The sequence below is a fragment of the Macaca thibetana genome, chromosome 1 (assembly GCF_024542745.1).
Source record: "Macaca thibetana thibetana isolate TM-01 chromosome 1, ASM2454274v1, whole genome shotgun sequence".
Lineage (NCBI taxonomy): Eukaryota > Metazoa > Chordata > Mammalia > Primates > Cercopithecidae > Macaca > Macaca thibetana.
Genome location: NC_065578.1, coordinates 69,610,529 through 69,625,958, shown reverse-complemented (window position 1 = coordinate 69,625,958; position 15,430 = coordinate 69,610,529). Strand labels below are relative to the sequence as shown.

At 39.9% G+C, this 15,430-nt stretch overlaps 1 protein-coding gene across 1 annotated transcript in view; it reads left to right on the top strand.

Annotated features, from left to right (window-relative positions):
- Positions 1-15,430, top strand: part of LRRC40 (leucine rich repeat containing 40) — a 370,991-nt gene that overhangs the window by 95,070 nt on the left and 260,491 nt on the right. The window lies entirely within an intron of this gene.

The following is a 15,430-nucleotide window of genomic DNA, read 5'->3' as shown; positions in this document are numbered from 1 at the left end:
GCGGCACTTGCCTCTGACCACCACCCTTTGCCCTGAGGGCGGTGCTAAAAGACGTAAGCCACAACGTGGAGATTGGTTAACAAAACAATTGCCCAAGCCGCCCAGTTTGCAGTTTGGATTCTCATCAGTCACAGTCAGCTTGCGTTTTACGTACACTGAACTCTGTAATGACCCAGTGCTTACGATGACTGAAACGATGACTAGAAGTGAAGGTTAAATGGTTCTTAAGACATAACGAAGCTACTGTAGTGAGGAACTCTGGCAGCTTCCTAAAATTTAGTCAATCTTGAGCTTCTTCAAGCATCATTATCTTCTTTTCAAGTACAAGCAGAAACTCCCCCTAATGAGAAAGATAATGTGGCTTTGAAAAACTTACTGGAGTCTAACATCCTTACACAAAATGCTTTTGCTTTTCACAACTGACAGCAACATCCCTGCAGGAAAAAGGAATGTTTACCGCTCACCTGCACCCAGAGTCCTACTCTCAGAAGAATCACTCGTTTAAAACAAACAAAAATCTCCTTGTTCCCTAAACAATACAGACTTGACCTACTTACTATCGTGGCTGTTTTCTAGCACCAGGAAATTTGGGAATATTTCTGTTCTTGCAAAATATTCGCTAAAGATCTAAAACTTTATTAAACAAATTAAGAACAAGGAGAATAAGGAATAAACAGCTCTTAAAATGTACAGTTTGAAAGAAAGATGTGAAGAGAAAGAATGAGGCAATTTGCTTTTCAAATTAGATTCAGGGACACTTAACCCATTCAGCACTAGAGGAGTGGTGCTTGAGGGCCTACAAGCTTTTAGAAGCCTACCAAACTTGTATGGCTGGGGAAAAAAAAATTGATAGACTTCAAAACACTAAGGGTGTATATTAATACATATTGAATTAATATTTTTCTTTTAAAAATATAACATCAACTGCAACTCACCTCAATATTTATATACAACTATAGATGGGTATTTTTGTGTGATATGGTATGGCATTTAGGGGCCAAAAGTTCTAAAATAGTTCCATTTACTTTTACCTCCTAATATTTGCTGACAAACCCTGAGTTGCATAAATGCAGACATTTTATTTAGTGTACTGTAATGAAGAATTATTCAGAAGATAGCACCAGGCCAGGAGGGTTCGCTAATGCCTGTAATTCCAGCACTTTGGGAGGCTGAGGTGCGCAGATCACCCAAGGTCAAGAGTTCGAGACCAGCCTGGCCAACATGGTGAAACCCTGTCTCTACTAAAAATATAAAAATTAGCTGGGCATGGTGGTGCACACCTGTAATCCCAGCTCCTGGGGAACCTGAGACAGGAGAATCGCTTGAACCTGGGAGAGAGGTTGCAGTCAGCCGAGATCACACCACTGCACTCTAGCCTGGGCCACAGAACAAGACTCTGTCTCAAAAAAAAAGCACCCAATACAAATGCTATAAATCAGGCCTGTTTTACTCTCATAAACTGAGAAAACTTTATTGGATGGCAGCTTAGTATGTATCAAGGATTTAAAATATCCCCTATCTATGACTCGACAATTTCTTTTGTAGAAAATTTTACTTGCAGGAATTTATCCTTTAGATATATTGTTAGCATGTGTACAGAGATGAGCAAGGATGCTTTTTAACCCTACCTTACCATTTTTAATAGCCAAAGAGTGAAAACTAGCTTAATTATTCATTCTTAAAAGACTGTTTAACTAGTTATGATACTACTCTGTAATGGCTACAGTATGGTCAAGAAGTAGGAAGAGATTAAGATGTGCTGGTATATCAGAGTCTCACTCTGTCACCCAGGCTGGAGTGCAGTGGTGCCATCTCAGATCACTGCAACCTCCACCTCCGGATTTCAAGAGATTCTTCTGCCTCACCCTTCCGAGTAGCTGGGACCACAGATGCGGCCACCATGCCCGGCTAGTTTTTGTATTTTTAGTAAAGATGGGGTTTCACTATGTTGTCCAGGCTGGTCTCGGACTCCTTTCTTCAAGTCAGCCACCAGCCTTGGCCTCCCCAAGTGCTGGTATTACAGGCATGACATCATGCCTGGCCTATTGATCTCTAATTTCTAAGACAGGAAAGCAAAGTAATGTATACATTATGCTTCCACTTTTTCAAAAGAACATATGCTATGTTGCATTATTTTTAGACAGATATTTATGATTAATATGTAAAAAAATCCTTCTGGTCATAGAGACTATGGATCTGCAGTGGAAAGGTGATTTTCTTTACATTTTGTTCTCTTTTGTGTTCAAGTTTTACATTATGGGTACGTATTACCTTTTCAACAATAATGATACTATCAAAAACCCTAATGTAAGCATTTTAGAAAGACAAGTTTATTTAGAAAATAAGCTTTTTAAATGATTAAATGATAGCCACTTTAAATCCAATAAATGGTATATAGTTTGGGGTGTGTGCTAATTTTTCATACAGATTAGGTTGCACACAACAAAATAACATTATCATAACACTTACTGAAGAATTATTAATTCTTCTTGGGAAGGAGATTCAGCAAAAGCAGATATTTTAGAGGAAATGGGAGACTTCTCATTTTTTATATTTCTTTACTGTTTGATCCTTTTATAAAACACAGAGTGCATTATTTTATAATAAGTACTTCTTAAACACTATGAAAATAGCAATGTACTTCTTGTGTATATGCACGAAGACCTCTACTATTCTCATTAAAGGCAGGCTATGAATAAAGATACCATGACTGAATACCAAAACAGTACAATCGGAATTTGGGAGGGATGTTCATATAATATATTATCATTATTATTATCAAGCATAAACATGTGCAATTATTACATCTATTTTGTTTTACCTCAGAGGAAAACAATGTGTTCATCCTTGGACTTTTGTCAATGAAATAATGAGAATTATGAAGGGAATTTGGGGATCGGGGAAAACAGATATTACAATATAAGATCTAAATTTGGTAGACTTGTAGATTACTACAATGGGCCAAAGCCTGTCAGATAGCCCCTTTTTTTGGGGCGGGGGACAAGGTTTCAGTCTCCCCCACGCTGGAATGCAGTGGCGCCATTTCAGCTCTCACTGAAACCTTTGCCTCCTGGGTTCAAGTGATCCTCCCACCTCAGCCCCCCAAGTAGCTGAGACTACAGGCATGCACCATCATGCCAGGCTAATCTTTGTGGCCTTTTTTTTTTTTTTTTTTGTAGAGATGAAATTTTGCCATGTTGCCCAGGCTGGTCTCGAACTCCTTAGCTCAAGAGATCTACCTGCCTTGGCCTCCCAAAGTGCTAGGATTAGAGGCATGAGCCACTGCACCAAGCCAGATAGTACTTGTGACACCTACCTTCACTTACTGGTGTAAACCATTTTTAAAAATAGTAACAAAAAGATATTTTGCAATCATATCAATTATGTTTTCATATGGCATAATTGAAAATTATATGTCTTGAGAACAAAACGGTCTGGATATTGTTGATGGAATTATTAATGTTAATATCAAGAGACACTGGAGAGCAAATTTCCAGCACAACTGCTTTCTTTTAGTGATAGATACAAAGAAGATAAGCGACATACTCATACTAATATAGCAAGCACCTCGGCTGAGAATTGAGTACAGTTTCAGATATTTAAGATGAAGAAGTAATCTCAAAATCATTTGGATGCATTCCACAATGATGTAAAAGGAGTCAAATATGACTGAAAAACAACTCAGACATAAGCAGTTAAGTACCTGAAGTTTGGAATCAGAATGCTTGGGTTTGAAGCTCACCTCTAGAACGTACTGTCTCTGTGACCTTGAGGGAGCAATTGACTTAATCTTTGTAAGTCTTACTTTCTTCCATAAAATGGGTAAAATAATACTTGGCAGTGCTCAAAAATAGATTCTTAAAAGCTTCTGGCAGGCCAGGAAAAGGGTATAAGGCAAGTAGAATAACTGGGAAGCACTGAGGTCAGAGAGCTACTTTTGATATTTGTCTATCAAAACTGATATTTGCAGTACCTTCGAAGAGGAATACCATGCAGAGGTCATGTGGTCCAATACAGAAAGTAAGCAATATCTTTTGTAATGTTCATAACTGGCACAGAGATTTAAAAAAGAAAAAAAAAGATAGGTAATTTGCACTATCCAGACATGCAGATATCTTGTTCAACTAGTAATGCAGCAATTGAAAAGCTCTTGATTTTTCTTGCTTATAACTTTATATCAGAGACAAAACATTTTAGGGGGAGCAATTCTCCATGTTGCGGGACTGTTTGGCTAATTGCAGGGCATTTAACTTCCCTGGTGGCTAGTTGCACATCCCCACATATTTCTGATCACAAAACAACAACTCCAGTTGAGAACAATGAAAAAGGAACTAATGGAGTTGCTCTGAATTTAAGCTTACCAACAAAAAGAATGGATTGACAATGAAGACATGTAGAGAAATCTGGAAGAAAATGAACTTACACTGAAGATTGTGGTGTCTAGGAAAAAGAAAACCGGCCATATGAGACATATTTAATAGACCAAACCACCCCAAAGTGTGCCCCTAGAAAAGTTTGTAATGAACAAACGGCTCTGTGGCCAGAAATGCTAGTGAAACACTACATGCAGGCATACCTTGGCGGTATTGCTATTCAGTTCTAGTAGAGATATTTGTAACCAATGCCTGTTCTGTTTGAAATGTGCTTTGAGTAAAATGATGTCAATATGGAATCCCTCCAGAAATTTTGACACTTATCCAACTACTTTAATGATTTAGATTGTGTAATTTAGCTTAGTGCAGCTGTGTTTGAACAGGCTCTTATACCAAATTGTGAAGGTCAATAAAATTTCTAAATTCATTCATTTGGCAACCTGGTCATTAAAGAAAAATAATTTTGGCCGTACAGTGGCTCATGCCTGTAATCCCAACACTTTGGGAGGCCGAGGCTGGTCAATCACTTGAGGTCAGGAGTTTGAGACTAGCCTGGCCAGAATAGTAAAACCCCGTCTCTACTAAAAATTAGCTGGGTGTGATGGCGGGCACCTATAATCGCAGCTACTCCAGAGGCTGAGGCAGGAGAATCGCTTGAACCAAGGAGGCAGAGGATGCAGCGAGCCAAGATTGCACCATTGTACTGCAGCCTGGGAAACAAGAGCAAAACTGTGTCCCCCTGGGCCCAAAAAAAAGAAAAGATTGTATTGTTATAATAAAGGTGGGAATAAAGTATCATAGGGACTCAGAGAAAGTTTCATGAAAGACAGAGAATTAAGCTAAATCTCGATGAATAATTAGGAGTTCCAAGGGTTAAAAAGACATTAAAGATCGCCCTCTGGACATGCAAATTTTTCTAAGGTATGAAAATTTAAAACACATTTATTATGCACATAATTATCAAAGGGATGTTGTCAGGAAATGAGGCATTAAATATACAAATACGATTTGGTTTCTTTATTTGAGGATTATGTAGTCTTCTAGGAGAGAAGAGGTTTCTAAAACGTGTATTCTTGGTATCTTGCAAAAAGAGAGACACTTTACCTTGATGAGAATAGGGTGGAGATAGGAAGTTAGGGGTAGTGGGTTAGGAAAATTAGTTCGGGGGAGCCAAACCTGTACTGTCTTAACAATGACCAACATTACAAAAAAAAATGTGACATGAAACTGAAACTAACTCCAGGAGAGGGGCAGCATACCTCACGGGAGAGGGGCAGCGAACTTCATATCAGCAGAGAAATAATCTCCACATTGGTCCCTTTTCCTTGCAGAGGTGGGTGGAGGAGAGATCATGCCCATGGGGAAGCAGAGCATAGGGAAGGATGAGCCTTGGGCTGTGAAAAGTGAGGTCTCAGGCAGGGTAGAGGCTACAGGGAGAGCCTACAGGGAGGCCATGAGAGGGAGGAACTGCCGATGACAGTCAAGCAGGAATGACAGAAGGAAAAGCACACCAGACGAGCAGCACGGCTAGAGACTGCACCCAAGTCAGCAGACAGGCTGAGGGTATATTTTTAAAAACAAGTAAGCCTAGTAGCAATTTTAGATTATTCATGAAGCATTGACATAAACCTTATGCATTCCCCAGAACCTCCACTAAAGTCTGCAATATAGAAATGTTTTTTAACAAAAAACAAGGAAAAGTGACTGAATTCATTCCACACTTGGGTTACTGTGGAGTTAAGAGGAAGAACTGTAGGGGGTGATTTGAGATTTGCTTGGTACTAAAGATTGGAGAGTAAAGTGCCCATAAGAGGGTAAATCTTGGGAAACAGAAATCCTGGGAAGGATGTGGCATGGGGGAGGGGTTAAATTATCATCTGTGTTGCCAGGCGCAGTGGCTCACGCCTGTAATCCCAACCCTTTGGGAGGCCGAGGTGGGAGGTCACTTGAGGTCAGGAGTTCAAGATCAGCCTGGCCAACGTGGTGAATACTAAATGTCCATACTAAAAATACAAAAATTAGCCAGGTGTGGTGGCATGCGCCTGTAATCCCAGCCTCTTGGGAAGCTGAGGCAGGAGAATTGCTTGAACCCAGGAGGCGGAGTTGCAGTGAGCTGAGATCTCACCATTGTACTCAAACTTGGGCAACTGAGCAAGACTCCCTCTCAAAAAAAAAAAAAAAAGGAATTAGGGATGTGAGAGGGAGATAATATGTTTTAGTTATTAATGTCTTTTTTCTTTAAAAAACACGTATTTATTTTTGTTATTAGATATTCAAATTGAATTAGTAATTCAAATCAACTCCACAAAAATTTAGGAAAGACAGATAAACAAAGAGAAGAAAATACCCTCCCTTCAAACAGTCCTCACTGTTGATTTACTCTATGTTCTTCACAGTATCAAGTATCAAAATGCAGGCAATTGGGAAATGGAGATCTCTAAAGAGGAGTGGGCAGTGAGAGAAGATGATAGTCAGAAGGAAGGAATAATAGAGAAATTTCACCTGTTTCTTTCATAGGTAGGACAGGACTCCATGGGCCATTGATTACTCCTTGTGGCAGACTGACATGTACCAAGGAATTGAGTCCAGGGCCCAGCTGTGGTTCCTGCAGGAAATTTGACATTTTTGCTTAGAAAATAGTTGATTTGATGTGCTTATTTGCCTTTACGTATAATGAAATTGATATTGTTCGCCTTCAGAGACTTTGATTCTCAATGAATTACTTCAGCGATACGAACTAGGTAATTTAGCTCTGTGCACCTGGGTTCAAGCTAATTCTTGGGCCTAAACTGTGGAATTAAAATAAAATTATCTGAAAATCTGGAGCCCATTTTCTAGGCAATCTTCCCAGCAGAAATAAAGTTCACTGACACTCAGGTAAGATTCTAACCATCAATATATTGCAGTTAGTCAACATGAAAATTGTGGCCAAGGGAGAGCAGGAGAAGAAGCTTCTATCTAAATAATTTTTATCTTAGTGACTCTCTATTGCCCAAGATATCCTGATATTATATCCTAGGAATCTAAAATCAAGATCAAGCATTCAGGTCTATCTAGAGTGATTGATGCTCCAGTATGCACATATTGTACACAGAAGCCCGTGCCCAAGGACATTAATTAAGTTGGCAGAGATACTGAAATATGATCACTGGAGGTTATTGATTATACAGCTCCCAGTAGTCCAACCTTTGGAGTTAAATCAACACATTCTGCTTTGAATGTAACCATAGATTGGAGTTGTTCCTGCTTCTTGATACTTACTGATCAGAATCTTAGCATAAGAACTCAGGGAGAGTGGCCTATCAGTAGAGCCCACATAGAGAACTGAGTAAAATATGTCTATTTAGAGCAATGGTTCTAAATATCTTTCAAGTTCACAGAGTTAAATTTTTTTAATTTTTCAACACCAGACTTTTTGTGGCATACTTAATTCCATACTTAATGGAATTAATTTCCTCTATTTGCAGATGATTGGTCTTCCCTTTGACTTGCTCCAATCCTGCATTGCAATTTGATTAGAATGCTTATTTCCCTTACCTGGCATGTATACATTCAATGAGGCAAAGTGCTTTATGTTTCAATAAATAACTAGTTATATTTTGGTCTCAGTTTGAGATTAAGTTGTGCCTGCCTTACTCTTTTGTAAGTTGGATATTTTCTTACACCATTTTTCATGGCCTATTTAGCTCAGAGTTTTGGCCCATAGATACTGCTATAATATAGAGTTCTTCCGTTGTAGTGAAAGTGATGTTTACATAATAAACAAAATATAACACACCTAAAGGTTTGTGCTACTTTGATGTACAACGGCTCACTTATAAACACATTATTTCATTTATCAGGTATTCATTGGCCAAATCAAATGTCTCAGTTCTAGGCACCTGGAGGAATAACAAAATGTAATTTCCCATCCTCAAGATATTTCACCATATAATAAAGGGGAAATGAAAGTTAGCAAATGAATGTGCTATAAAGGATGGTAGCTAATTTATAAGAATTTATAGGAGAGCAAGTTCACTATTGGGTAGTGTCATCTAGATTGGTAGGCCCATGCCAAAGCATGCCAAAGTTGGAGAGCTTGAGCCCTTAACCCCATGATGAGCCTCCCCTCACTCACAGCCTGAACAACTGTACTAAGACTGCAGGGTAGTCCTGTACAGGACACAAAGTCTTCTCTTTGTACAGGACACAACCTGCACAACTGTACCCTGCAGTCTCAACTTGGGGTAAGTATGGCTTTATGTAAACAGCAGTTTTGAGATGAGCAAAAATGTTATAAGTATTATCCCTCGTTTCATAATCCAGATGGTATATTTATGATACAGAAAATTAAAACTTCAAGTATAGGAAGAAACTTATTTTAAAATTAAAATTTACAGAAAACTTTTAAAGTTAGAGAACATTAATTTGTTATTTTGTAAAAGGAACAATAAGAGACCAAATTGCAGACAGGTAGGATTCGTTCCGTCTGATTTATAGAAACAGCACAGAAATCAAATTCTCAGTTGATAGCCACCAGTCCTGCCACAGCAAAGAGGAACCATTTTCAGCACCACTACACGAGGGACTTTGAGAGACTTTCAGATTAAAACAACAGATATTTGAGGACCCATATATGAATTAAGACTCTTTTAGCTTATAAAGTTCAGAAATCTTATTTGAATTAAATTAGCACAAAGAAGAATTTGTTATAATGAAAATGAAGTGTCTAGTGGAACCCATGGATAGAAATGCAGGTGCTTTTCAGGAATAGAAGAGGAGCTTAAATATTCCTAAATTATCTCACCATCTCTCATCTCTGCTTACTTTTTTTTTTTTTTTTTTTTTTTTTAATATGGAGTCTCGCTCTGTGGCCCAGGCTAGAGTACAGTGGTGCCGTTTTGGCTCACTACAACCTCCACCTCCTGGGTTCAAGCGATTTTCCTGCTTCACCTTGCCAGGTAGCTGGGATTACAGGCACCTGCCGCCACACCCAGCTAATCTTTGTATTTTTAGTGGAGACAGGTTTCACCATGTTGGTCAGGCTGGTCTTGAACTCCTGACCTCAGGTGATCCACCCACCTCGGCCTCCCAAAGTTCTGGGATTACAGGCGTGAGCCACTGCTCCCAGCATACCTTTGTACTTCTATTGTATTTTTATTTCTCTCTTTGTAGGCCTGTTGTTGTTAACTCTCTGACCTAATTGACGTATACATTCCCCCTTTTCTCTCCAACATCTCCTATTTACTGATTACTATGTCTGCCACTGGAGAGTATTTGGCTTTTATTCTCAGTTCTAGTTTCATGAATTGCAGGAAAATGTCTGGTTGGTTCAGCTGGAGTCAGGTGCCCATCTCTGTGTAAGTGTCTATAGCCAAAGGGACAGTTATCGAATACTAAATGCAGTGATGTGCTGACAATGTGTAACAGTTGGCTGTTGGAGTGGGGAGGGAGAAGGTGTCAATTTGCCTCTTGCCCCTTGCCAATATGAAGTGTAAATATTCTCACTATGGTTAGTTTCAAGCTACCAATGTGATATCACTGAATGTGGAGTTGAAAGAGATACTAACAATCGGCTTCATAAGATGTAATAATATGAGGCAGCTCTAATAATGGCTGCTCCCATAGTAACCACGGGGATGAGAGAATGTTTGTTGTGAAAACAGGAGACTCTGGGAAAAGAAATCAATGTATCTAACACAGCCTACATTGCACAATAAATACTATTGTTTTCCCCACCATATCATGTCTTTTGACTCAATTTTTCTATGTAAAGGTATACATTTAATCAGCCATCTTTAGATTCATAATGCCTATCTTTAGGATGATAAAAGGTCACAGAAGCCTTAGAATAAGAAACCAAGTATGTACAGGGTCTCAAAAATGATACCCGAAAATGAAGGCCTCAGAAGTAGCTCTCTCTGACCTTCTGCCCTTCTGTCTCTGGCCTTCCATTCTCCCCTGAGGATAGCCATAGAAACTAGAATCCCTCTTCCTTAATGCCAGTCATAGAAACCGGGTCCCCTTTTTCCCAAAGCCAGCCGTAAACCCTGAAAATATTACTGTAACTTCCTTCCTGCCTTTCTGTGTAAAAACTGGCCATAACAAAATTATCTAACTTTTTTTTTACTATAGGTCATAAGATCCCCATTCCAGAGGGGGTCCTGCCCCATACTCAGAAGGAAGAAATGCATGCTCCAAGAGGTCAGGAGGAATCTAGATAGACAGATCTTGCTGGGTTTTACAACTCAGCCCCTTAACATTTGATCATGGACTAGGCACAGTGGCTAATGCCTATGATCCCAGTACTCTGGGAGGCCGAGGTGGGTGGATCACTTGAGGTCAGAGGTTTGAGACTATCCTGGCCAACATGGCGAAATCCCATCTCTACTAAAAATACAAAAATTAGCCAGGCATGGTGGTGCACGCCTGTAATCCCAGCTATTCAGGAAGCTGAAGCACAAGAATCACTTGAACTTGGGAGGCGGGGTTTGCAGTAAGCCAAAATTGCACCACCGCACCCTGCACTACAGCCTGGACAGAGCAAGACTCTGTCTCAAAAAAAAAAAAAAATTAGATCACAATCTTTTTGTCCAATCATGTTTTAAAACATCTGTCCATACTTTCTTGAACCTAAACATACAATTGAACTGTTTCCCCTGCATCTTTGGATCTTCATTCTGAAGGCTCCCGTGTCACGTAAAACTATGGTCAAATAAATTTGTATGCCTTTTCTCCCATTAATCTGCCTCTTGTCAGTGATTTTCAGTGAATTTTCAGAGGGTGAAGAGGACGTTCTTCTTTGTCCCCTATGTATGAAATAACCCAAAAGAGAAGACTCTTTTCTTCATACACCTATTAACTTCCTCCTGTCCTATCACCTGTCTCCTATTTCTATTGTAATACATTTCTCGTAACAACAATTTATCTATTTATTTATTATTTTTATTTTTTTGAGACAGGGTGTCACTCTGTCACCCAGGTTAGGGTGTAGTGGCAAGGTCATAGCTCATTGCAGCTTCCCACTCTGGGGCTAAAGCTATCCTCCCATCTCAGACTCCTGAGTAGCTGGGACTACAGGTGTGGACCACCACATCCAGTTCATTGTTATTCTTTTATAGAAACAGGGTCTCTCTATGTTTTCCAGGCTATTCTCAAACTCCTAGCCTCAAGCGATCCTCCCACCTGGGCCTTCCAAGGTGTTGGGATTACAGGTGTGAGCTCCCAAATCTGGCCAACAACAATTTTAAAAGAGCTTCTCTGGACAGGTTTTAAAATACACCACCTGTAATCCCAGTTACTCTGGAAGCTGAGGTGCAAAGTCACTTGATAATGGTAGGCACAGGTTGCAGTGAGGCATGATTGTGCCACTGCACTCTAGCCTGTGCGACAGACCAAGACTCTGTCTCAGAAAAAAAAAAAAAAAAAAGCATAAAACAATCCTGGTATAGGAAAAGATAGGTTGAGAAAATGATAAATAGTAATTCCAAACTCCTCCACTAGCTATTTTTTATGAGAAGGAAATGGGCAGTACTTTGATTCTCTCCTCTGATCTTTCAAAACCAATTAAAAATTTCTTTAAATGTCCGCAGTTGGTCAGTTTATTCTCTGAATGATTAGTACAGCTACTATATGCTTTCCCCAATCTCTCTTTGAAAAAAAGAAAAAAATAGAGACAGGGTCTCCCTAGGTTGCCCAGGCTGATCTTAAACTCCTGGACTCAAGCGATCTTCCTGCCTCAGCTCCCCAAAATGTTGGGATTACAGGCCTTAGCCACCATGCCTGGCCCATCACTCCCTTTTAAACCCCTTCTCTAGGACTCTCCTCTGTATTCTCTTCTTGACATATTTATAGAAAATAGGTGTGAACTCTGTTAGTTTTCCTTTCTGCCCCGCTAAACTTCCTCCACGCACTTAGTGTCTTCTCACCTACCTGAAAGTTATGCCCTTACCTTAATAGTAATAGATAAGCAGCTACTTTTTGTTGAATGCTTATTTATTCTAGGGTTCTACATCATTCCAGAAGACATAAATTATCTCAGTTTTACAAGTGAACACATTGAAGTTCAAAGAATTGATGTTACTCGCTCCAGCCACAGAGCCAGTGAATGGAGAATCTAAACTCCAGATTCCATCCTCTCCCATACCTTCTCCAACATTTTTATCACGACTTCTTCTCCAACTCCTTCCCCACAGTACATAATCATGCTCAAGCCACTCCTTTAAAAAACAAAATCTTCTTCATATTTCATCCCTCTCCAGTAAATGCTCCAATTCTCTCTTAATCTCTTCATGGTACCTTTTTTTTTTTTTTTGAGATGGAGTTTTCACTCTTGTCACCCAGGCTGGAGTACAATGGCGTGATCTCGGCTCACTGCAACCTCCACCTCCTGGGTTCAAGAGATTCTCCAGCCTCAGTCTCTAGAGTAGCTGGGATTACAGGCATGTGCCACCACGCCCGGCTAATGTTAGTAGAGATGGGGTTAGTATTTTTAGTAGAGATGGGGTTTCTCCATGTTGGCCAGGCTAGTCTCAAACTCCTGACCCCAAGTGATCCGCCGGCCTCGGCCTCCTAAAGTGCTGGGATTGCAGGCATAAGCCACCGTGCCTGCCCAATCACAGTATCTTTTAAGTGTGTTCTCTCTTCCTCATCCCCTTGCAGCATTCTTCTTCTTCTTTTTTTTTTTTTTTTTTTTTTTTGGTGGTGGGGGCGGGGGTGACAGGGTCTCACTCTGTCACCCAGGCTGGAGTACAGTGGCAAGATCATGGCTCACTGCAGCCTCAACCTCCCAGGCTTAAGTGATCATGCATGCCTCAGCCTCCCAAGTAGCTCAGACTACAGGCACATACCACCACACTCTGATAATTTTTGTATTTTTTTTTTAAGAGATGGTATCTCAGGATATAAGAGATGTTGCCTAAGCTAGTCTCAAACTCCAGGGCTCAAGCGATCTGCCCGCCTCAGCCTCCCAGAGTGCCGGGATTACAGGCGTGAGCCACCACACCCAGCCTTCATTGCAGCATCCTTGATCAGGTGCTACTGTGTGCTCTAGTCTGTATCCTTCCTTGCTAGTTCACCTTGCACATTACAGCCTGAATAATTTGTTTAAAGTGCAGCTTTGATTATGTCAATACTCTCAAGTCCCTCCTCTCAAGAAAGGACTTCTATTTGTACTGTGTCTCTATAGCTGTATATGTGTGATATGTCAAGAATACAAATACTGAACTCTATTCATTCTTCATTCCTGTATTCATTCAGCTGTTATTCAGTGCCAATTATGTGCAAGCATAATAGTTTGTCTTGGCTGAAATCTTTTATTATATGTCCTAGACTATCTATATTGCTTCCATTCTATCAGAAAGAACTTTGAAAACGAAAATGCAAAACCGATCATAGTATGCCCTGGTTTAAAGCTGTTCAGTGATTTGCATAATACAAAGTTTGCATTCCTTCACCTACCATCCAAAACCCATCATGATCTTGCCTTTCCTACCCTTCTCCAACCACACCACTCTACATTCAGTTCCTTGAATATGCCAATATCCTTTCATGATTATGAGTCTTTATACATATTGTTATCCTAGAATTTTCCTTTCCCTTTCCAGATGAACTACCTAACACTCATCTGATTCTCTACATCTCAGCTTAAGCTTTTCCTTTTCTAGTTAAAATGTATCTGAAGCTACTATACCCAGCATTAGTTTCCCTACCACAGATGTGGGTTCAATAATAATTCTTATTGTGTTTTATTGCAATTGCCTGTTTAAACGTCTTTTGCTAAGTTATGCATTTCTGAAAGGAACGGAGCAATATTTTATCTTAGTGTCACCAGCACCTAGTTCTGTGTCTGTCATATAGAAAATGCCCCATAAATATTTGTTAAATGGCTGAATAAATGCTAGGCAATCAAGGGGATACCAAGACTTAATCTTTGCCCTTAAGCAGTGTAAAAAATAAATAGTCAGAACACATCAGTATCACCAAGTTATTTACTGTGTTATTTGCTTTAAATGAAGCCGACTTTTCAATAAAGGAACTTTGTTCCAAAATGAATTAAAAACCAGAGTATGTAGGAAATCTACAAATAGATAGGCTGCTGCTGCTTAAAGCCCACTGGAGTGGTTTTTCTGAAGTATAAATCTGTCCAAAGAAAAAAAATGAATATGAAAATGTAAGAATAGTCATTAAGATGCCAGGGAAAATGGGAAAGTAGAAAAAGTAAGCGAGGCCGGGCGCTGTGGCTCATGACTGTAATCCCAGCACTTGTGGGAGACCGTGGTGGGAGGATCACTTGAGGTCAGGAGTTCGATACCAGCCTGGCCAACATGGTGAAATCCTTCTCTATTAAAAATACAAAAATTAGCTGGGCATGGTGGCAGGCACCTTTAATCCCAGCTACTCAGGAGGCTGAGGTGGGAGAATTGCTTGAACCTTGGAGTAGGAGGTTGCAGTGAGGCTGAAATTGTGCTACTGCACTCCAGCCTGGGTGACAGAGAGAGACCCCACCTCAAAAAAAAAAAAAAAAGAGAAAAAGTAAGCTAGACTTATTTTGTCCTCCTCTATTTGCAGTTCAAGAAAAAAATTGAGAAAAAATAAGCATATCTACTACTGCTTCTAAGTCTTATATCTTCAGATTAACACTCATAAACCAAAATGAGTTTGCCTACTACATAACCACCTTATTTAAATAGCAACAAAACAAAGTATTCAGCTTTGGACTCAGTGGCTCACACCTGTAATCTCAGCTACTTGGGAGACTGAGGCAGGAGGATGGCTTGAGGCCAGGAATTTGAGGCCAGCCTGAGCAACATGTTGAGGCAACATCTCTGAAACACCTTTTTCAAAAATTAGCTGGGCATGGTGGCATTGTCTGTAGTCCCAGCTACTTGGGAGGCTGACGCAGGAAGATCCCTTGAGCCCAGGAGTTTGAGGGTGCAGTAAGCTATGATTGAAACACTGCACTCAAGCCTGGCTGGCAGAGACAGACCCTGTCTCTACAAAGAAAAATTTTTAAATTATTTAACAAAGGCTACTGGATAATTTTATCCAATTATATTGGAGCATTGTTGAGTTTCTAG